Source organism: Antechinus flavipes, chromosome 3, assembly GCF_016432865.1.
Source record: "Antechinus flavipes isolate AdamAnt ecotype Samford, QLD, Australia chromosome 3, AdamAnt_v2, whole genome shotgun sequence".
NCBI classification, from domain to species: Eukaryota; Metazoa; Chordata; class Mammalia; order Dasyuromorphia; family Dasyuridae; genus Antechinus; species Antechinus flavipes.
The window spans coordinates 511395100-511417943 of record NC_067400.1 but is presented as its reverse complement, the minus strand read 5'-3'; the positions used below and the strand labels follow the sequence as shown (position 1 = coordinate 511417943).

General features: G+C 33.1%; 1 pseudogene; it reads left to right on the top strand.

Moving 5' to 3' along the window:
• Positions 1-22844, top strand: part of LOC127557362 (NXPE family member 1-like) — a 119568-nt pseudogene that overhangs the window by 30663 nt on the left and 66061 nt on the right.

The window sequence follows — 22844 nt, the reverse complement described above, 5'->3', positions numbered from 1 at the left end:
TATTTGCCAGGAAATTATAGTACCAGCTGCCAATATCTTATTTTTTTGATGTTGAATTTCAAGCCTGCTTTTACACTCTTTCCTTTCACCCTCATCTAGAAATTTTCCTTTTCACTTTCTGCCATCAGAATGGTATCATTTGCATATCTCAAATTGTTGCTATTTCTTCTGGCAATCTTAATTCTGACTTTTGATTCATCCAGTATAACATTTCACATGAAGTAATCTGCATATCAGTTAAATAAATGAAGTGATAGTATATATCCTTGTCAAACACCTTTTCCAATCTTACATCAACCATTCTTCCAGGTTTGATTCCAATTGTTGCTTCTTCATCCATATACAGATTTCTCAGGAGACAAGCAAGATGAACTGGTATTCCCATTTTTTTGAGGACTTGTCACATTTTTTTTATGATCTACACAGAAATGCTTCAATGTCATCAATGAAACAGAAGGAGATATTTTTTCTGAAACTCCTTTGCTTTCTTCATTATTCAGCAAATATTAGCAATTTGGTCTCTAGACTCTGCTTTTTCAATAACAACCTGCTCTTCTGGTAGTCTTGGTTCACATAATGCTAAAGCCTAGCTTGCAGAATCTCAATCATAACCTTCTTGACAAGTGAAATGAGTACAATTTAGTAATCTGATCATGTTGTAAAAAAAAAATCTGACTTCTATATTATCTATCTGGTGAAATCCATGTGTAGAGTTGCCTTTTGAGTTGTTGAAAATGAATGTCAGAGTTTTGCAACGGTTAATGTTGAAAACTATGCATGTATTTTGAAAATAAAAGGCTAAAAATGAATTTTGATATGACTTGTGAGTTATCTTGACAAAATTCTATCAGTCTCTTCATACTTTATTTTGTATTCATTCCAAGGCCAAACTTGCTTGTTACTCCAATTATCTTTTAATTTTCTATTTTAGCATTCTACTTCTCCATGATGAATGCAACATCTTTATTTCTATAAGATAATATAGGTCTTCATAGAATGTATCAACTGTGGCATCTTTGGCATCAGTGTTTGGAGCATAGGTTTTTATTACTGTCATGTTGAGGGGTTAGCCGTAGATTGAATCAGATCGTTTGTTCATTTTGAAGATTATATCCAAGTATAACTTTTTTTACCCTTTTATTGACTATGAGGGATACTCCATTTCTTCTAAAGGGATTCTTGTCCACAGAAGAATATATAGTAATCATATCAATTGAATTTACTCATTCCTATCCATTTAAGTTTACTGACACCCAAGATGTTGGTGTTTAATCTTTTCATCTCCGGTTTAACCACATCCAGCTTACCCTGGTTCATAGACCTCCTATTCCAGATTCCTGTGCAATATTGATCTTTATGACATTATATTAAACTTCCTTTTAGCTTTGTCTCAGCTATTTTATTAGTTATGGAGCTATTTGTAGTTGCCTTTGCTCTTCCCCAATAACATACTGAACAACTTCTAACCTAACAGGCTCATCTTCTGAAGTCATTTATTTTATCACTTTAGTACAGTTCATGGGGCTTTCTTTGCAAAGAATACTGAAGTGATTTGCCATTTATTTCTCCAGGGGACCTTCTCCCATGATATATCTATCTTGGGTAACCTTTCATGGCAAAGTTCAGAGTTTCATTGAGCTACAGAAACTCCTCTACAATGAGAAAGCAGTGACATGGAGAGAAGGAAGTAAGTAAACTATTTTAATTTTAAGCATTGTTTAAAATTATGGAGATCCAAAAATGGACAAAGGCTCCCCATGCCTTTAAAAAATCTTCTAACACAAGCTATTTTGGATTTATAATTTATAATTTTTTCATCAAAGACAAAGTTTCAATTAAAATTAAGCAAGGGTTCAGCATTTAGGTAACAGCTTCAGAACAATGCAAACTTAAAATATCAGGCACTCAACTGAATCATTTTCCTAAAACTATCCAATCCCCCTTTTGTCATTCCCCCAGGATTCTCCCTCCTGTCTGATGAAAGATGAACCCAAGAGATGCTGTATTCTTTTCATTAATTGAAGACTTCTTCCCTTTCTTGTTTGATCATTGTCCTAACTAAAATGTCATCTTAATTCTTAATATTATTTTCTAACATGTAGCCTAAAGATGGAATCAGATGGGGTGGCTCTGTATATTTTCAAGCAAGAGAACAAAGAACGCTGGGCAGGAGATACAAGCACAGTACAGATATAATCCTAAATAGTAAATAACATAGAAAGACTAAGGAAATCTTCCCTCAGTACTAATAATGGTTTCCCTCCAAAGTAAATTACTGGTCCTGATTCTATGCTAAGATTCTTAGGACTCTAACTACAATTTCCCTTAAAGAAATGTCTGAATCTGTTGACAAGGGAAAAGACCTTGTTAATTTTGTGACAGAATCATCGCTACTAAATTTCTATTTGTGTTCTTTTTTCTTATGCTCATGAACTTTTTATTTGGAGAGTTAATTGACTGAAAGTCTGTAGAGCTGAATGCTAGTTTCAGGTACATGACAAATTGTCTAAAGAACTCCTCTCTCAGTGTCAGCTTGATTGTCTCCAAAAATTTTTAAACTTTTGTACAACTAGTATTCAGCTCTACAGACTTTCAGTTTGGTGTTCTTTCCAATATATCAAAATAATGCAGGGAAGGGAATTTCAAGAAATTGAAGAGACTTTACTGAACAATAGCAATTGTCTAAACAATACCCAAAATGAGCATTTACATTGGATTTTAAGATTTGCAGAAGGTTTTATAACTATCATCTCATTTTGTCCTTATGTCAAAGCTGTGGAGTAGGTGCTATTATTGTTATTTTCATTTTACAAGCAAGGAAACAGGTTTAATGACTTGGTAAGTGTCACACAACTAGCATCTAACTGTAGACTATGTTGGATCTATTTGCTTATCTAGTGCCTCTGGAAGAATTTCCTCTGCAACTCAACTGATTTGTGATCATTGACTTTCTCTTTGAATTTCTTCTAAGAAGAGGAGCTTCCCATGAAAGGAAATTACTTTTGAACAGATTTTATTAGAAGAAAATTACTCCTTAAGTCCAGTTTTACTTCTTTGCTACTTCTGTTTCTTGTTCCTTGCACAAATATAACAAACTCAATCTTCCAAAGGACAAGTCTTCATCAAATACTTGAAGGCAGATACCATGTTCCCCTTAAGTCTCCTCTTCTCCAGGCTAAACAAGCTCCATTTCTTCAATCAGTTCTCATATGACATGTACTCAAGACCCTTCACAAAACTGATTACCCTCTTCTGTATATACTCAAACTTGTCAATGTCCTTCCTAAAATGAGGTGCTTATGATGAAACACTGCATTTCTGATGTTTTGAGCAAAGCAAAATAACTGGGATCCCATTTTGTGCCTGAAAGCCATGCTTTTTATATTATTGTCCTAAACTACATTAGCCTTCTTGGCTCTTACATCCTACCATTTGAATTTTTAATCAAATTGAACTTTCAGTCTGCTGAAATCTCTAGATCTTGTTTTGAATAAATTGCTATCTAACCATACTTTTCCCATTGTGCACTTGTAAAATTGATTTTTGAATCCATGCATGAAACTTCATGTTTATCCATATTAAATTGCCTTTGCAAAACCCTGTGTTCCAATCTCCTCCTTTACTCCCCCACACTCTCCCCTAGATGGCAAGTAGTTCAATATATATGTTAAACATGGTAGAAATATATGTTAAATCCAATATATGTACACATATTTATACAATTATGTCACACAAGAAAAAAAGAGAAGCAAAATAAAATGCAAAAAAACAACAAATAGAATAAAAATGCTATGCTGTGAATCACACTCAAGGAACTCACTATTTGACAAAATTTGCTGGGAAAATTGGAAATTTTGTGTGGCAAAAACTAGGCATCGACCTACACCTAACACCCTATACCAAGATAAAGTCAAAATGGATTCATGATTTAGACATAAAGAGCAATACTATAAGCAAATTAGAAGAACAAAGCATAGTCTACCTCTCAGATCTGTGGAGAAGAAAGGAATTTGTGGCCAAGGAATTATAAAATGCAAAATGGATCATTTTGATTATATTAATTTAAAAAGTTTTTGTACAAACAAAACTAATGCTGACAAAATTAGAAGGGAAATAATAAACTGGGGAGAATTTTTATGTCCAAAGATTTTGATAAATTCCTCATTTCTAAAATATATAGAGAATTTACTGGAATTTATAAGAATTTGAGCCATTCTCCATTTGATAAATGGTCAAAGGATATGAACAGACAATTTTCAGATGAAGAAATTCAAAATATTTCTAGTTACATGAAAAAATGCTCTGTCATTATTAATTAAAGAAATGCAAACTAAGACAAGTCTGAAATACCACTACTCCATCTCAGGTTGCCTAAGAAAAAAGGAAAATAATGATGAATGATGAATGTGAGAAAACTTATATATTGTTGGTGGAGTTGTGAACTGATCCAACCATTCTAGACAACAATTTGGAACTATGCCCAAAGGGCTATCAAACTATGCATACCCTTTGATCTAGCAGTGTCTCTTATGGTCCTGTAATCCAAAGACCCATAAAAAAGGAAAAAGGTCCCATCTGTGCAAAAATGTTTATAGCAGCCCTTTTTGTAATGACATGAAACTGGAAACTGAGTGGATGCTCATCAGTTGAAGAATGACTGAATAAGTTATGATATACAAATGTTATGGAATATTATTGTTCTATAAGAAATGATCAGCAGGATGATTTCAGAGAGGCCTGCAGGGACTTCTAGGAACTGATACTAAATGAATTGAGTAGAACCAGGAGAACATTGTACATGGCAACAACAAGATTATGCAATAATCAATTCTGATGGACATGGCTCTTTTTAACAATGAGATGATTCATGCCAGTTTAAATGATCTTGTGATAAAGAGAGCCATCTGCAGCCAGAGAGAGGACTGTAGGGACTGAATGTGGATCATAACATAGTATTTTTACTTTTTTATTGTTGTTTGCTTGCATTTTGTTTTCTTTCTCATTTTTTTTCTTTTTTGATCTGATTTTTCTGATGCAACATAAATGTGTACATATGTAAAGAAGAAGTGCACATGTCTAACATATATTGCACTACTTGTCATCTGGGGAGAGAATGAGGGGCAAGGAGGGAAAACAATTTGGAACACAAGGTTTTGTAAGGGTGAATGTTGAAATTATCTATGCATGTTTTGAAAAATAAAACATTTTATTAAAAAAATTAGAATTCCAGCTATAACAATCTAAATCATCAAATACTCAGCTGGAGCTGTGATATCATTATCATGGGTTGGTATTTGTCCATATAACTCTTGTCCATGTCCCATAACTTCTACATCATGCTTCTACCTAATGTACTAAGGGTTTTTTTCCCCTTATCTTCCTTTATCATCATAAAAATACAAATAATACACATGGGCTGTCTATAGGTTAGCTTTTGCATTCTTAATGAGACCAATTCTTCTTTCTAAGTAATGTACTTTGTTTTAAAATAGATTTTTTGTTATTCTGAATTTTAAAACAATAAATGAGTATTTGCATATAGAATATAAATAAGCTCAGAAAACAGATGCACATAAAACCACTAATTTCCATTATATACAACTTGGTTTTCAAGACATATAATTTCAACACATTACTTCCCAGTATGTCTTCCTCACCTCTGTTTCCTATTGAACCTCCTTCTGTTCTTTTCTGTACGTTGTTAATTGCCTTTTTGATATCATTCTTTTTTTTAGTATCACTACTTACTTCCCTTCCCCCTCCAATACCCTACCCCTCAAAAAGTCCTTCCTTGAAACAAATAACCACAGTCAGATAAAACAGATCCTCATACTGCCATGTCTGAAAATATATTCTACAATTTGAGCCATTATTTCACTATTAGGAGGTGGGTAGTATGATCCATCATGAAATCATGGTTGCTCATTGCTTTGTATGGCGTTCTTAAGTCTTTCAAAAATGTTTTTCTTTACAGTTTTGGAATTCTTATATCAATGAATCAACAAGCATTTATTTAAAAGCCAGGTGCTAAGAATATATATATATATATATACAAATAGAAAGAATGAAATAAATTGTTCCATGTGAATTCATTTTATTCTGAATCAGCTCATCAAAAAAGTCTTATATGTTTTAATCAATCAATCAATGAACACAAATTTATTGTCACATGGCAGAAGTTGTGCTAGATACTGTAATAAAAGTGCAAAGAATGAAACTATACCTAATAATCCCTATTTATAATATGTGGCAATTAACACAATGCTCCTCCATTACCTTTTAAATGATCTTAAATTTCAGTGCATTGGAGGTGGTAGTGGTAAGTGCCTCACAGTCTTACAAGATTGTTGAATGAATATTGATATTAAAAAGATGAACTCTTGTTTTAGTAGAAAACTTGGGATCATTAAAACAATTTTGCTACTTCCCAAAGGGAAGAAACCTTGAAAATTGATCTCTTGATGTGCTAAAAATCTTGTAATCTCTAGCATTTTCTCTGTGTTTATTTAATCTAGTCTGAATGATTCTCTCATCTGTGTTTTCTACAATGTTTCTCTAAATACATCCAAATTGCTCCATTTTACTTAATGATGAAAAAGTTTGTTTAAAAAAAATCTTTGCAAATCTTTTTGACTTTTCATCTTTTTCCTTTCTATTTTTGTCTTTAAAATGCACATGGGACAACTTTACGTGGCTCTCTTGCCAAGCTTTCTTTAAATTGTTTAACCCCCATCCACTAATATTCACTTCTTATAAAGTCTTAGTACTCATAATTTTCTGTCATCTTTTATCATAAAGGCTTACAAATATTTATATTCTAAAGCAATGTTGCCTTTAACTGCTATATCTCTCTGCTTGGCCAGAAACTTATGTTTCTAACTAAAGTGGTATCTTAAGCCCCTTTTGTCTCCTTTGTTAGAACAACAGATTTAATGGTTAAATACTCCCTCTTCCAGCCACTTCTTAGCATGTTATATAGTCTTCCACCTCTCCCAGTCATCAAAGACTAGAAGTAAAATTCTGCAACATTCCTTGGAATCTTTATTGTTTATCACTCATTTACTATCTGCTCCTACCCTTATGATTTCTTCACTTTCACTACCTAGCCCCTATATTAATCAATTATTTATCACCCAGGAAAAAAATTCCCATATCTCACCTCCTGTTTTCTTATCCCCAACTCTTCATCCCTCTTACCTTGTTTACCCTTCTACCACCCTCTCTAAAATTTTTGTTCCATAATGATCAAACTCTCCTTTATCCTAGGTCTCTTTATTTCACAGTTCCTATTAGTTCTCCTAGAGACAATAATGGTTCTGAATGAGGGGGTTTGGAGCCATCTTTCCATTGTTATTCCCAAAGTCTTGCTTAATTTGGATCACTTAGAAATTTTTCCTCCTTTGTAACCTAATTCAGTAGTTTCCACCCAATCCAAATTATGATAGCTGTAGTATATCACCTACCAGGTCATTCTTCTTTTCTAAAAGAGTTTAGTTGCTTTCTTGCAATTGTTGTCCCTTCCCCAACTCCTGCCCTTAAACTAAAAGAATTTATTATCCTTATAGATGTCCTTCCAAACTCTCTAACCTTCCATTTCCTTAGTCTCCTTAAATCTCATGACCTCAAATATCTTCATTTTACCATAGCTATGGATAGGAATTATTATACACTAAATTTCACCAAATGTTATTCCCCTAATTAGAAAATCTGACATTTCCCTAAATGATCATTACTTTCTATCATTCCACCTCTCCATATGCATCATTGAAACCTTCACTGAAAGCTTCAATCTCACCACTCCTCAATATTTTCTCATGTCATCTCCCCTTCTATTATTTCATTTTCTTCCTTTTACAATCTCATATTAATAGTTACCTATTTCAACTCTAAACTGTCTTCTCTTAAAATCACTTGCTTGAATTAATATTTCTGTTCATCTCTTGCCAAATATTTTACTGAAGATCACAATTATATATAGTATAATTATAAAATTTAAAAATACAACTATATTACAGAACAGTTAAATAGATGGTAGTTTTGGGAGAGAGGGTATTATGTATATAATATTTATTATATATATGCATAATATATATATAATGTATATTATATATGTGTGTGTAGATAAGTATGTGTATATATATTTTTCCTAGAAGTGTTTTCATCAAGTCCCCATTTCATTGAAAATTCATTTTTCCCTTTAAGAATTATATTCAGTTTTGTTTGATATGTGATTCTTGGTTGTAATTCTTGCTTCTTTGCCTTTTGGAATATCATAGTCCACTCTTTCCACTTCTTTAATGTAGAAACTGATAAATCTTGTGTTATCCTGACCCTGTTCCATGATACTGAAATTGTTTCTTTCTGACTGCTTGCATATTTTCTCCTTGACAGAGAAGGCTCTGGAATATGGAGTTATAGTATTTCTAGGAGTTTTTATTTTGGAACCTCTTCAGGGGACGATTAGTGGATTTTTTTTTCAATTTCCATTTTACCTTCTGGATTTAAGATATAAGGACAATTTTCCTTGATTATTTCTTGAAATATAATGTGTAGGCTTTTTTTTAACCATAGCTTTCAGGTAGTTCAATAATTCTTCAATTATCTATCCTCAACTTATTTTCCAGGACAGTTATTTTTCTCAGAAGATTATTTCCTATTTTCTTATATTTTTCTCATTCTGTTGACTTTTATTGTTTCTTGATGTTTCATGGAGTTTTAGCTTCCACTTTCCCAAATTCCAATTTTTAAGGAATTATTTTCTTTAGTGAAATTTTGTATCTTTTTTTCTATTGGGCCAGTTATGTTTTTTTTCAAGTAGTGCCTTTTTAAGTGAACTTCTGTATTTCCTTTTTCCTTTGACCTATTTTACTTTTTAAGGATTTCTTTATTCAGGTAATTTTGTGCCTCTTTTACAAGTTTAAATTATCTTTTCATGATTTTCTTGCATCACTCTCACTGCTTTTTTCAATTTTCCCTTTATTATGCTTAATTTTTTCCTTACTTCTTATAGGGATTCTTTTGGATTTGTGTCCAATTACCATTTTTCTTTGAAGTTTTGTTTTTAATTATTAGTACATTGTTCTTTTCTTTTGGATTTGTGTCTTGGTCCTTGCCACCCTAACAGCTTTTTATGGTCAAAATCTTTATCCATTGCTTGCTCATTTTCCCAGTCTATTTCTTGACTTTGAACTTTATGTTAAAATTGAGCTCTGCTCACCTGGGAATGAGGCGGGAAGGTGGCACTGTAGCAAGTTTTAGGCTTTTTCATGCTTCTATTTTCAGAATTAGTTCTAAGGGTCTCCAAGTTTTTAGTACTTTCAAAGTAGCATGATCCAGGAAGAGAAATATACACTGTTCTAATCTGTACTTGTGTTTACCCACACTGGCATGTGGCTAATAGTTACCTAACAGTGACAACTGCACCTAATGCCAGCAAAGAGTCCCTGTAATCTCTTTCTGACCAATCATACAACCATCTTACCATCACTGGTCTGAGAACCTTTGAAACTATTGCCACCACTGTTGTGACCATCTCCAAGGCCTGCTCCTAGTGCTGCTCCTATGTTTGTTCTAGACTGGCTCCTTACTCTGGGATCACAGATTTCTTGTACATACCTCCTAGTCGTCTTGAAATGGAAAATTTTTCACCTTGATCTTTTGTTGACCCTGCCATTCTAAAACTTGATTTGAGGTATTATTTTAAAATTGTTAGCAGAATTAATATTAATGTTAATTTGGGGGGAATTTGCCTATATCATTGCCTCTCATCCTTTATCTTGGATTCAAATAAAAGCTTGTTGACTGATCAAATACACAAGTATTAAATTATTAGTTCATGTCATTTTTCTTTTATTCTTCACTTCCTATATTTCATCAATAATTTATTTAAATAGATCCATTTGGAATTATTTTAATTGGTATTCCATCTGTTTCCTTTTCATGTTCTTATTCTTCTAATTTTATATTAATTTTTATCTTTGCTCTGACAAGTTGGTAGTCTAATTATAAAGAAAAAAGATATAGGAATGACTTTCACATCAGGGACAAGAATTTTCATGTCTAATAACATATAATCATTCTCCTTTTTTGTTATGTTATTTGGTACGCATTGTGCCCAGCACTTTCTGTTTCTTTCTCTGAAGAAAATAGTCATAATATTTAGGCAAAAACTTCTAGGGAGTTATCAAGTCTTTGATTTCTTTTCTTTCTTATTACTGAATAAGATTTTATTATATTTTTCTATATCTTTACCTATTTCCATCTTTTCACTGAAATCACCTATATCATAATATATTTTTAGCTAATTTTGAAGGTTTCTTATAGAGTTCTTCATAGATTTTATTCACCTTTTCATCCTCTATAACATATATTGGTACCTAAACTAAAATTATTTTCCTTTTACTAATCTTATCATGGGTGATGCATCATAAGATGATCAAATGTGTCATGAAAATTATTTTTATTTTTGCCTTTTGCTCCATAATGAAACTAACTTCATCAGCCATTTTCTTTGCCCCACCATGGGGAACTCGTGTGTCACTCTTCCATTGAGTTACAGCACCATTCTATTTTCTGGTTTCAATTATAGTAAGAATTTTAATTCTTCTAATAGTGTCTGTTTGGTGGTCATTAGTCAAAATTCTCACATTTATAGGCAATATAAAAGCTCTGATTTATAGCATTCTCTACCTTGATTCTACCATTATAGAACTGAATCAGACAAAGATTGCCCAGGACTGTGTTTTATTTCACATTTGCCAAGGAGTTTATCACTAAAATGGTCAGCACAGTGTTGATTTGCCTCTACCTGCTAGCAAGCCTGTATTCTGAAAACTGACAGTCTAGACTCTATTTTTCTGATATACACAGTGGAATCTATCAAAAGTTTTTACTCTTCTTGAATACCTCTTGAAAAATTTATTTCATTTCCCATCAAGGCCTCAGAGCAGGTTTTGTGGAGGGTTTTAATTGATAAACATCTTAAACTCACTGTTTTCAAAGTGAACTCATTATCTTTTCATCAAATGCTCCCATCTTTCCTATTACTGAGAAGGATATCACCCTCTTTCTAGTCACCCAGTTCAGTCCCACTACAAGCAAAATACTATCCTTGAAATCTCAGTAAGTTTCATCCTTTATTTACCATTTCAAATTAGTCACCAAATCCTGTTGATGCAAACTCCTTTGAGTCTGACAACAAACCACTGATGTCTTTCTTTGTAGTCTGGCTACGCAATCTGTTCCAAGTCAACTTAATTATATCAGCCTCCATTTCCTTTCTCTCCATCTTTTCCATAAAGCAACATGGCATATTTTATCAAATGATTTTGTTGTTCAATATTTAATAAATTATTATATCTTTTTTCTTTTTCTATTAGAAGGATTTATATTAAATAGAAAATTTATCCATTTCCTCTTCTTTCTACAATTCTATCTTATTAATGATCCCATATAGGTAAACTATTGCTAAATGGAGATAAGGGTTAAACATGGGAGGAAAGGTGTAGAAAGTTGTACACACAACATTCTGCTCCAATTATGACTTTGGTTAAAGCACTGAAATATCCCAACTTCAGCTGCTTTTTTCTTTTCTTCTCTTCCATTCTGTATCTTCTCCTCCTCCTTCTCCACCTCTTCTTTCTCTACCTTCTTTGAAGCTTCTCATCTCCTTGCATCACTGAGACATTTCCAAGAACTCTTCATGCCCTGATGTACCACTTACTACAGATGCAGCATACACAGAATATGATCTGAGGATAAACAAAATCAAGGAGCAGGTAGATCAAGTGAATTCACACAGGCATTCTAATGTGAACACCATCCTTGGAAAACATATTGCAAAGGGGATAAGTTAGATATTCTCCTGAAACTTAGAGACTCCTTGAGGCACCAAAATAATTATGAAGGGGATTTTTTATGAACTAGGATTTTTTTCAGTAAATCTGAAAGCAAGAGCTTAAGAAAAGCAATAGATTTTAACAATGGCACCTATCTTATTAGCTTTATGTTATGCTAAGCAGGCAGTGTTTCTGTGCCTTTTTTGTTCCCATATCTCTGAAGAGCAAGGAATAGAGATTAAGATAAAATGATTTTCATAGGGCAGTTTGCCAATGGCACATCCCAATTCTTCACTGAATATGTCTTCATTCTTAACAGAAGTGCTGAACTATGTCAATATCTGAGATCAAGAAGCCTCCTACTATGTGAAACCTCTTTATGTATACTGTGATGCACTGATCCATATGACATCCAGAAATCACAAGATTTCTTACCTTAATCTCAAGAAAAGCAAGCATTTTCATTGTAACTGAGTCTTCAGATATACTGGAAGAGGTAGACAGGAAGGTTTGGAATCTAAATAAACTTCTTTGTAATGTCTTTTTCCAATATGAGCCTTATTTTCTTGTAATAACATTAGTAAAAACCTGATCTACAAAGTGGAAGGGCTCAGGAAAACAGCTTTCCTTATCTGTAACAATTTTCAGTAAGATTAGACACCAGTCATTTTGATTATTGGTATTCCAACAGGTGAATCTTGGTTTTATGCTATTTGTCCAGAGTGCTGGCACTAGAGTTAAACTCTGAGATTTCCAGATTAAAACCGATTTATGCATCAGGAAGTTTAATTAACAACAACAACAAAAAAAAAAAAAAAAAGTAGCTCACTTGTATACAAAATAAGTAGAGGTAAATGAAAGGCTTAAGTAAGCCTAGAGATAGTTCTTGGAAAAAAAAGCCAAATTAATTTAAAATGTAAGAAAGAACTAGTACTCTTTGAATATTATACCTGATTAATTTTGTGTTCTTCTCTATTAAAGATTCAATGAAGATACTGAGATTTATTTTTATTAAAGCTTTTTATTTTCAAAGCATATGCATGGATAATTTTTCAACATTGACATCTGCAAAAGCTTGTGTTCCAAATTTTCCCTTCCTTCCCTCTACCCCTTTCCCTAGATGTCAAGTAATCCAATATATGTTAAACATGCTAAAATATATGTTAAATCCAATATATGTATACATATTTATAAAATTATCTTGCTGCACAAGAAAAATCAGATCAAAAAGAAAAAAAAAGAAAAAAAAATGCAAGCAAACAACAATAAAATGAGTGAAAATGCTATGTTGTGGTCCACACTCAGTTCCCACACTCCTCTATTTGGGTATAGATGACTCTTTTCATCACAAGACTGGAACTGGCCTCAATCAAGATACTTAGATTTTGAAAGTGTTTGAACCCATTATTGTCTCACATTGTAATAGTAAGTCTATGTTCTGATGGGTCTCGTTCCCTTTAAATGCCATTATTGCATTTAATACCACATGATGTTTATGAAGAGATTCAATGTAGTATAATGAATAAAGTGCTAAACTTTGGTTCAGGGAGACATTAATTCAAATCACTTTTTACCTGTATTATCCTGTGCAAGTCACTCTTAGATGTCCAAGTAACTCCTCAGGAAATTTATGAATTAGAAATTTATTTCAATCTGCATTGATGGAGGTAGTTCCTTCATTCCACATGCTGATGAAATTGCAGACCTTGTTGTTACATTAGTATTAATGATCTTTATATTCTGGCCACCTTGCTCACTTTAATATTCAAGTCAGAGGAATTACCAAAAGTATCTGCCCCAATTGCATGGAAAGAACTACATGGATTTCTCTTTTCCAAAAACAGAGTAGCTGATTAATTCTTGCCTTTATTAATGACAGAGAAAGAAAGGGATGGAAATGCTATCCTAAACTTCATCATAATCAATTAAAAGAAATTGATGAGATTGAGATGAGGAGACCTTAGGAGGAAATGACTACTCATTTTAAACTATATATTAAAGGAAAGAAAATAAGTATAGTCAGACCACAAACCCTACTTACTTTTGAGGTGATGAAGATAGGCATGATAATTCAGGCTTAAGATTCTGCAAAGGAATATTGTCCAAGAGGGACCATTTCCATGTTTCCATTCAACTATGTTTCCATGGTTAAAAAATTTCAGGATTAAAATTATGGAGATAGAAACATGAAGAAGAGTGGATTTGTCCTTAGTCCTATAAAAAGAGTTGATATTGAGTTAGTAATTTAGGGTTTACAAAGTTTCATATAAACTATCTCTATGATTCTCATAATGACTATATAAGCTATTTGAGACTACTAGAGGAATTATTGTCATTTTTCAAATGAGGAGATGGATTTTGAAAGGTTAAATATTTTGCTTTGGCCACATAGTAAGTGGGAAGTTAAAGTTGGAATTTAATTGAAATTAAAGTTGAAAATTAAAGTTCAATTCTCTTCTTCTTTCAATCCATCAGTGTTCCCTCTGTTCTATGATTCTGACATTCTATGCTACTCAACATTTTGAAAGAATCAATGATTTGTGTATGGGCATAAGTTTTAGATTGCAGGTAACTGGAAAGGTTAATACGTTAGATAACAAAATTAGAATTCAAAAGATACTGACAGTCTAGACCAATCGTCTGAATCTTATAAAATTAAATTAGAATAAATGATGTCCTGGTTTTCAAATGAGAGAAAAAAAAAGAGTCTGTAATCTATGGGCTAATGACTTGAATGTAATTCTTTGGAAAATTCTAGATTAAATCATTGTTTAAGGTTTATGTAGAAAGGAAAGCAGTGATAATAAAATCAGTGTTCCTTTATCAAGAATGGGACATGCAAGACTGACTTTATTTTCTTTTTATTCCTTATTAGAATTACTATACTAAGATAAGAAGAACACTATGAATATAGTTTATGTAGATTTTGTCAAGGTTTTTAATAAAATCTGTCTCCTTATCCTTTTGGTGATGTGGAGAAATACAGAGTAGACAATCCGTTTAGATGGGTCTAAACCTGGCTGGATGATCAGATTCACTGATTCCTAATGGCATGAAAGATTGGGGTGTTCCAGAGGAGATCTGTGTTTGATCCCACAAAGATTAAAATTTTTTTATTGATTGCTTTGATAAAGACACAACTGGCATGTTCATCAAATTTGAGGATGACACAAAGATAAGAGAAATAGTTAACATTGTTTGTCAGAATCAGATCCATAGAAATAGCAAATAATGCAACAGGTGAAGCACAGGCCTGAAATTAGGAAAGATTGAGTTCAAACCAGCCTCAGACACTTACTAGCTGTGATCGTGGGAAAGTAATTTAACCTGTGTTTGCATAAGATTCTCATCTGTAAACAGATGATATAGTACAACTCTATCTTCCATGGTTCTTCTAAGGATAAAATAAGATAATAATTGTAAAGCATTTCCCATAGTGTGTGGCACAAGATAGGTGTTATATAAATACTTATTCTCTTCCTTTTATCCTACAAAGATCATAACAGCCTAGAAAAATGGACAGTGTCTAATTAGGTGAAATTCTATAGGAATATCTTCTACTTGAGCAAAAAAGATCAGTTTCATAAAGTGAAAGATGGGAGGAAACATGATTAGAGAATAATGAATCATATTGGGATGTGGTAACCAAATGGGTTACATTAAAAGAGGCATAGTTTCCACGAATAGGGAGTGATCATCCACTCTACTTTGCTCTTGTCAGACTTCAATTGAAGTATTGTTCAGTTCTGGACACTATAATTTAAAAGGATATTGATCAGCTGGTGTTGTGATTTAAAGAAAAAAAAGGCTACTAGAGGTTTACTAAATAAATACAAAAGACACAGACACTTCTAGCTTTGGAAATACTCATTTGGAAAAAATAAAAGGAAAAAACCCAGCTTCCCTTTTCAGTGTTTAAAGAAGGATAATGTACCTTAGTACTAATGGATATCTTCTAGTAGCACTGGCTTTGAAAGTGGATTAATCCCAGAGATTCTACTAAAAAGCTATTGGAAATAATTCATAATTTTAGCAAAGTAGCTGGCTACAAAATAAATCCCCATAAATCCTCAGCATTTTTATATATCACCAACAAAACCCAACAGCAAGAGATACAAAGAGAAATTCCATTCAGAATAACTGTTGATACCATAAAATATTTGGGAATCTATCTACCAAAGGAAAGTCAGGAATTATATGAGCAAAATTATAAAAAAGTCTCCACACAAATAAAGTCAGACTTAAATAATTGGAAAAATATTAAGTGCTCTTGGATCGGCCGAGCGAACATAATAAAGATGACAATACTCCCTAAACTAATCTATTTATTTAGTGCTATACCAATCAGACTTCCAAGAAAATATTTTATTGATCTAGAAAAAATAACAACAAAATTCATATGGAACAATAAAAAGTCGAGAATCTCAAGGGAATTAATGAAAAAAAAAAAATCAAATGAAGGTGGCCTAGCTGTACCTGATCTAAAATTATATTATAAAGCAGCAGTCACCAAAACCATTTGGTATTGGCTAAGAAATAGATTAGTGGATCAGTGGAAAAGGCTAGGCTCACAAGACAGAATAGTCAATTATAGCAATCTAGTGTTTGACAAACCCAAAGCCCCTAACTTCTGGGAAAAGAATTCATTATTTGATAAAAACTGCTGGGATAATTGGAAATTAGTATGGCAGAAATTAGGCATGGACCCACACTTAACACCATATACCAAGATAAGATCAAAATGGGTCTATGACCTAGGCATAAAGAACGAGATTATAAATAAATTAGAGGAACATAGAATAGTTTATCTCTCAGACTTGTGGAGGAGAAAGAAATTTGTGACCAAAGATGAACTAGAGACCATTACTGATCACAAAATAGAAAATTTCGATTACATCAAATTAAAAAGCCTTTGTACAAATAAAACTAATGCAAACAAGATTAGAAGGGAAGCAACAAACTGGGAAAACATTTTCACAGTTAAAGGTTCTGATAAAGGCCTCATTTCCAAAATATATAGAGAACTGACTCAAATTTATAAGAAATCAAGCCATTCTCCAATTGATAAATGGTCAAAGGATATGAACAGACAATTTTCAGAGGATGAAATTGAAACTATTACCACTCATATGAAAGAGTGTTCCAAATCATTATTGATCAGAGAAATGCAAATTAAGACAACTCTGAGATACCACTACACACCTGTCAGATTGGCTAAGATGACAGGAAAAAATAATGATGAATGTTGGAGGGGATGCGGGAAAACTGGGACACTATTGCATTGTTGGTGGAGTTGTGAACGAATCCAACCATTCTGGAGAGCAATCTGGAATTATGCCCAAAAAATTATCAAATTGTGCATACCCTTTGATCCAGCAGTGTTTCTATTGGGCTTATATCCCAAAGAAATACTAAAGAAGGGAAAGGGACCTGTATGCGCCAAAATGTTTGTAGCAGCCCTATTTGTAGTGGCTACAAACTGGAAAATGAATGGATGCCCATCAATTGGAGAATGGCTGGGTAAATTATGGTATATGAATGTTATGGAATATTATTGTTCTGTAAGAAATGACCAGCAGGATGAATACAGAGAGGACTGGCGAGACTTACATGAACTGATGCTAAGTGAAATGAGCAGAACCAAGAGATCATTATACACTTCGACAACGATATTGTATGAGGACATATTTTGATGGAAGGAGATTTCTTTGACAAAGAGATCTGAGTTTCAATTGATAAATGACAGACAAAAGCAGCTTACACCCAAAGAAAGAACACTGGGAAACGAATGTGAACTATCTGCATTTTTGTTTTTCTTCCCGGGTTATTTATACCTTCTGAATCCAATTCTCCCTATGCAACAAGAGAACTGTTCGGTTCTGCAAACATATATTGTATCTAGGATATACTGCAACATATCCAACATATAAAGGACTGCTTGCCATCTAGGGGAGGGGGCGGAGGGAGGGAAGGAAAAAAATTGGAACAGAAACGAGTGTCAATATAAAGTAATTATTAAATAAAAATTAAAAAAAAAAAAAAGAAAGTGGATTAATATTCATTTCCAAAAATAAGACTATCATTTCAGGACTCTCAACCAACAAGAATAAGGTTTTTTAAGCAGAAAGGATTTAAGCAGACATGGGGGTTATATATATACATACATATATATATATATATATTTAATAAAAGCATAATCAAGAAATACGTGTCTCTTTGCTTTAGACTGAACAAAAGACAGTTTCCAAAATAGAGCTACTTGTATCTAAAGAGGGAAGATATTCTGCCACCACATTGGAGGATATTCAGGCCAATGGAGATATAGAGGGCAAGAGGAATATGAATTATCGTGAATTCTTATCAACCAAAAATCAGTTCAAGGAATTGGAGCTGTTAAGCTTGTAGAAAAAAAAAAGAATCATGATACATGATTATTGTATTGACGTATGTGGAGGTCTATCACATGGGAAAACTTGGTGATGCCATAAATAAAGGACTGGGTTTGAAAGAACTGAGTTCAAACTGACCTCAGATTAGCTGTATAATTTTGGGCAAGTATTTTAGCCCTGTTTGCTTCAGTTTCTTCAACTGTAAGATGAACTGGAGAAAGAAAGGGCAAGTTTCTCCAATATCTTAGTCAAGAAAACTCAAAATGAAGTCATGAAGAGTCAAACATGGCTAAAATGACTGAACAACAACATATGGAACAGGATTTAGTCTTGTTCTGTTTGCCTCCAGAGGACAGAAACAGGAGAACTGAGTTCAAAGTGCAAAAAGGAAGATTTAAGTTTCAATTTGAGAAAAGGAGGAAAAAATTTCCTAACAAATAGCACTGCTCAAAAGTGGAAATGAACTGCCTTTAAAAGAGGTGTTTCCTTTCATTTGAGATCTCCAAGCAGAGAATAAATAACCACAGATATATCACAATAGTTTTTGTTGTTGTTATTGTTCATGGATTGAGCCACTGAGGTTCCTTTCAGCTCTTAAATTTGATAAACTCCATTTCTGAAAGTCTTTAAAAGAATAACATACAGGGGTCGAGCCAAGATGGTAGATAGTAGACATTTCAATTGGAAGGAGAGGGAGAGGGGGAGGCAGCTCAGCACAGGCTCAGTGCAGAAACCCAGAGGCTTCCATAAGCTGGGGGAATTTGCCAGGAAGCTCCTAGCCAAAATGCAATAGCTACTCTGACCTGATTCAGAAGCCAGTGGATCAACAGACTAGCTGTCAGACATCTAATGTAACTAAAGAAGACAAATAGTAAGCTCCGAAACCACAGCATAACCAGCCAGACTTGGCCATACTTCCTCAGAAGAGGAAAGAAGTTGGCAGCATCAGCCCCAGGGGAGCATAAAGCTGCTGTCAACTGTAAAGGAAGCTTGGGATAATTTATCCTTTGCCCTAAGAGCTTAGCTCAGCCTTCAAAAATGAGCAAAAAAGTGAAAAGACCTCTGACCATAGAGAAAAGACCTAAATACCAAATTTGAAACTCTAGAAATAAAAGGAGAGATTAATAAAATTGAAATTAAGAAAACTATTGAACTAATTGAAAACTAAGAAAACTAATTGAAGAAGAAAAACAGAATTGAACAAGAATTGGTTTTATTAAAAGCCAACAAAATTAAAAAAATTGGTTAATTTGATTAGAAAAAGAAAAGAAGAAAATCAAATTTCTAATATCAAAAATGAAAAGAGTGATTTTTCCACCAATGAAATTATGGAGACAGGAAAGAACAAATCTCAAACCCTGGGGACATTAAAGGTAAAATATCTCCAGATCAAGGCTCAAAAGATGAGATGAGTTGGTTTCCAACTCAAAAGGCTCTCTTGGAAGAATTCAAAAAGGATTTTAAAGGAGAGTTAGAACTAAAATGGGGAAGGAAATGAAAGCTTTGTAAGAGAGTTTAGAAAAGGAAACAGATATTATCTGAAGAAAATTCCTTAAAATAGATTTGGTGAAGTGGGAAAAGAAAACAACTCCTTGAAAAACAGAATTGGAGAAATGGAAAAAGAGAACAACTACCTAAAAATTAGAATTGGGGAATGATTATAATGAGACAACATACCAAAATTAATGGAATACAGCCAAAGCAGTTTTTAGGGGAAAAATTATATCTCCAGATGCATAGTTGGGTTAAATAGAAAAAGAGAAAATCAATGAATTGGGCTTGCAACTAAAAAAGCTAGGAAAAGAACAAATTAACCCCACCCCCAACTAAATACCAAATTTGAAACTCTAGAAATAAAAGGAGAGATTAATAAAATTGAAATTAAGAAAACTATTGAACTAATTGAAAACTAAGAAAACTAATTGAAGAAGAAAAACAGAATTGAACAAGAATTGGTTTTATTAAAAGCCAACAAAATTAAAAAAATTGGTTAATTTGATTAGAAAAAGAAAAGAAGAAAATCAAATTTCTAATATCAAAAATGAAAAGAGTGATTTTTCCACCAATGAAGAGGAAATTAGAACAATAATGAGGAGCTATTTTGCCCAACTCTATGCCAAAAAGTCTGATAATATAAGTGAAATGGATGAATATTTACAAAAATATAGATTGCCCAGATTAACAAATGAGGAAATAAATTACTTAAATAGTCTCATTTTAGAAAAAGAAATTGAATGAGCTATAAATCAACTGCCTAAGAAAAAAATCTCCAGGGCCAGATGGATTTACAAGTGAATTCTACCAAACATTTAAAGAACAGTTAATTCCAATACTATGAAAACTACTTGGAAAAATAGGGAAAGAAGGAGTGCTATCAGATTCCTTTTATGATACAGATATGATGAATGATAACCAAACTAGGTAGAGTCAAAACAGAAAAAGAAAAGTATAGACCAATTTCCCTCATAAATATTGATGCAAAAATTTTCAAAAAAATGTTAGCAAAGAGATTACAGCAAGCTATCATCAGCATGATCAAGTAGGATTTGTACCAAGAATGCAGGGCTGGTTCAATATCAGGAAAACTCTGAGTATAATAGTGAATATAATAATAGCCAACCTAACAGAACTCATATGGTTATCTCAAAAGATGCAGAAAAAGCATTTGACAAAATACAACATTCATTCTTGTGGCACCCAGAATCAGCCAGAGTCAGGATAAGCAAAAGTCCTTAGTCTTTATTCTCAGTTTTTAGATGCAGGATTGAATAGGATGGAAGCAGAATCTCCGCAACTGCCTTCTCCCTCATCTACCACCAAAGTGTGACTCTGGCTCATCTTACTCCATCCTCTAGTCCCTCCTACAATCCTCTATATACACCAATCATTGAGCCAGCACAGCATAGTGGGAAAGACCATTTTCTAAGCATATGCCCATAGAGTATTGTCCAATCAGTAATGAGCCCTAAGTGCTTGAACTGACCTCAGTGCAATGACTCAAGAGTTTCATCCCTCTACACATTCCTATTAAAAACACTAGAGAGCATAGGAATAAATGGAATTTTCCTTAAAATGATCAGTAAGCATCACATGTGATGGGATCAAATGGAAGCATTCCTAATAACATTAGGTGTGAAACAAGGTTGCTTACTATTGCTATTTATATTGCTAAATTGCTATTTAATACTATATTAGAAATATTAGCTTTAGCAATAAGAGAAGGAAAAGAAATTAAAGTAATTAGAGTAATTAATGAGGAAATCAAATTAACAATCCTTTCAGATGGTATGATGGTATGTTTAGAAAATTCTAGATAATCAACTAAAAAATGCTAGAAACAATTCACAACTTTAACAAAATTACAGGATATAAAATAAATCCACAGAAATCATCAGCATTTTTATATGTTACCAACAAAGTCCAGCAGTAAGAGTTACAAAGAGGAAGTCCATGTAAAATAACTATAGATAATATAAAATATTTGGGAATCTACCTACCAAGGCAAAGTGGGGAATTACATGAACACAATTACAAAACACTTTCTACACAAATAAAGTCAGATCTAATCAATTAGAAGAATATCAAATGCTTAGGATGTTATGGTTAGGGTGTTAGGTAGGGGTCAATGCCTAATCTCTGCTGTACTATTTTCCAATTTTTCCAGCAATTTTTGTCAAATAGTGAGTTCTTATCCTAGAATCTGGGGTCTTTGAGTTTATCAAACACTAGATTACCATAATCATTTACTAATATGTCTTGTGAATCTAACCTATTCTACTGATCAACTAGTCTATTTCTTAGCCAGTACCAAATGGTTTTGATGACTGTTATAGTTTTAGATTTGGTACAGCTAGGCGACTTTCATTTGCTTTTTTTTTCATTAATTCCCTTGAAATTCTTGATCTTTTGTTCTTCCAGGTGAACTTTATTATTTTTTCTAGTTATGTAAAATAATTTCTTGGCAATTTGATTGGTATGGCACTGAATAAGAAGATTAATTTAGGTAGAATTGTCATGCTTATTATATTATTTTTTTTTGAAATTTTGAAAATAAAAAACTAAAAAAAAAAAGTATGACATACTATCTAGTGACATACATAGGTGAGATAGAAAACAGCTGTTACCCTGAGCAGTCTAAATGAGAGCCAGCTGTGGAGAAAGAATGTACCTTATGAGAAAGAATTTCTCTCTCATTCTGCCCTCTCCCTCTCCTCCACTCTGACAACAATTCCTCAATTTGAAATATAGTTAATTGCCTGGTATGCCTTCTACCTAACACCCTATACCCATGAGCCCTCTTTATTATTTTAATTTGAAACTACTAGGAGTATGGTCTCAGCAGAAAAGAGTCAAGAGAAAATTAGCCTTAGTAGTCAGGAATGAGAAATATAGAGAGAAATAGGCCCATGGACCCAGCTTGAGCAAGATGCCCAGTAGTGGTCAGGGAAGAATGCCATAAGACATGAGATAAGAAGAGACATCAACTCTGATCTTATGTATTTCCCATGTATGTACCTTACTACCAGTGTACTATGTGTATCTTCTCATTCTTACCACAAGTGCCCAGTGTTTATGACAATTATAGACCAATTTTTCTCATTTGAGGGACAGTGTTCAT